The following is a 2500-nucleotide window of genomic DNA, read 5'->3' on the forward strand; positions in this document are numbered from 1 at the left end:
GACGAGTAGGAGGGTCGCGGCGGTGGGCGCAGAAGGGTCTGGGCGTGAGCCTGCCTGGAGCCGCCGTCGGTGCAGATCTTGGTGGTAGTAGCAAATACTCCAGCGAGGCCCTGGAGGGCTGACGCGGAGAAGGGTTTCGTGTGAACAGCCGTTGCACACGAGTCAGTCGATCCTAAGCCCTAGGAGAAATCCGATGTTGATGGGGGCCGTCATAGCATGATGCGCTTTGTGCTGGCCCCCGTTGGGCGAAAGGGAATCCGGTTCCTATTCCGGAACCCGGCAGCGGAACCGATACAAGTCGGGCCCCTCTTTTAGAGATGCTCGTCGGGGTAACCCAAAAGGACCTGGAGACGCCGTCGGGAGATCGGGGAAGAGTTTTCTTTTCTGCATGAGCGTTCGAGTTCCCTGGAATCCTCTAGCAGGGAGATAGGGTTTGGAACGCGAAGAGCACCGCAGTTGCGGCGGTGTCCCGATCTTCCCCTCGGACCTTGAAAATCCGGGAGAGGGCCACGTGGAGGTGTCGCGCCGGTTCGTACCCATATCCGCAGCAGGTCTCCAAGGTGAAGAGCCTCTAGTCGATAGAATAATGTAGGTAAGGGAAGTCGGCAAATTGGATCCGTAACTTCGGGATAAGGATTGGCTCTGAGGATCGGGGCGTGTCGGGCTTGGTCGGGAAGTGGGTCAGCGCTAACGTGCCGGGCCTGGGCGAGGTGAGTGCCGTAGGGGTGCCGGTAAGTGCGGGCGTTTAGCGCGGGCGTGGTCTGCTCTCGCCGTTGGTCGGCCTCGTGCTGGCCGGCGGTGCAGGATGCGCGCGCCTGCGCGGCGTTCGCGCCCCGGTGCTTCAACCTGCGTGCAGGATCCGAGCTCGGTCCCGTGCCTTGGCCTCCCACGGATCTTCCTTGCTGCGAGGCCGCGTCCGCCTTAGCGTGCTCCTCCGGGGGCGCGCGGGTGCGCGGATTCTCTTCGGCCGCCATTCAACGATCAACTCAGAACTGGCACGGACTGGGGGAATCCGACTGTCTAATTAAAACAAAGCATTGCGATGGCCCTAGCGGGTGTTGACGCAATGTGATTTCTGCCCAGTGCTCTGAATGTCAACGTGAAGAAATTCAAGCAAGCGCGGGTAAACGGCGGGAGTAACTATGACTCTCTTAAGGGGCCAAGTGGCGGCGGTGTGGCTGCATCCGGACTTGGCTTTTCGAAGTGCGGTCTTGATGTAGTCGTGCTGCTGCTGCGAGGTGCCTTCCTTGGGTTATAGCTACAGGGAGAGTGATGCGCAATACATGGGCCTAGCCCTCTTAGCCTCTCCTCTCCTGCGGTCTTCTCCCCTTCTCGTGGGCCCGCTGATTTTCGCAGAGTGGAAGACCGCACCAGGGGCTTGGGGGGGTTACCAGCCCCCCCTCGCATTATCCCTTTATAGTTGGGGGCAGCCGACAAGAAACAAGAGATGGTGGCCCTTCCGCTGAAGGTGCCACCCCAGCTACCCCAGCACCTATCCGGCCAACCGGCCGTAACGAAAATGCGATAGTTTGTGTAGCTCCCTTTGCTTGCAGTGAGTGCCACCGCACTTTTACCACGAAGAACGGTCTCGGGGTCCATCGCCGCCGCCAACACCCTGCGGCCGCCAACGCTGAGATCGTGACGGAGAGGCATCGCGCGAGGTGGACGGAGGAAGAAGTCCTGTCGCTCGCCAAGGCAGAGGCCGAACTGTTCCTTGAGAGGGACGCCCGGTTCTTCTTTGTAAATCAAGAACTTACCAGGATGTTCCCCGACCGAACGCTTGAGGCAATCAAGTGCCGACGGCGGCAAGCTGCCCACAAGCAGCTTGTCCGCCAATTCATGGAGGCACTTGAGATCGGTCGGGGCGAAGAGCCGGCGTCCCGCCGTGGAGCAGCGAGCTCGCTGCCTGACGCGGGCGAGGCCGCTGCGCCGCCCGTCGACGCAGCCGAGGACTTCGCGGCCGACACCACCGGGCCGCCGCCGGAGGGGCCGACTGACGCCGCCATCTGGGAGCATCTGGCGGGGCTACCTGCTTCCGCCCAGCGTTTCTCTGCCCTGGATCGAGTCATTGGTCTGGGGCGGGGCACGCCGCCCGATGTCATCCTGGGCATGCTCCCGGATGCCCTTGCGTCGGTCGGGTCCAGGGGGGAGAGGTCGATCACCAGGACACAGCGGCCGCGCCAATCATCCAAGCGGCCGCCTGCCGCCCCGCCGCTGCAGAAGCGCAAGCGGCGCCGCTGGGAATACGCGCGCACACAGGACGCCTTCCGTAGGTCGCGTGCACGTTGCGTGCGCGGCTTGCTGGACGGCACCCTGCTGCAGCCGCCACCCGACATCCCCGGTCTGCTGGACTTCTGGGCGGACCTCTTCACGAAGAAGCCGATCTCCACCGCCGGCTTCATCCGTGACCGCCTTCTCCCGCACTCGGAGCCTGTCGCTCCTGAGTGCCTATGGGGGCCGGTCACACGTGAGGAGGTCGCTGCTGCCTTGCCGCCCAGGG

General features: G+C 63.2%; 1 pseudogene; it reads left to right on the forward strand.

The window, feature by feature from the left end:
* Positions 1-2500, forward strand: part of LOC124772603 — a 7961-nt pseudogene that overhangs the window by 1728 nt on the left and 3733 nt on the right.

This window comes from Schistocerca piceifrons, unplaced genomic scaffold (genome assembly GCF_021461385.2).
Source record: "Schistocerca piceifrons isolate TAMUIC-IGC-003096 unplaced genomic scaffold, iqSchPice1.1 HiC_scaffold_943, whole genome shotgun sequence".
NCBI lineage: Eukaryota > Metazoa > Arthropoda > Insecta > Orthoptera > Acrididae > Schistocerca > Schistocerca piceifrons.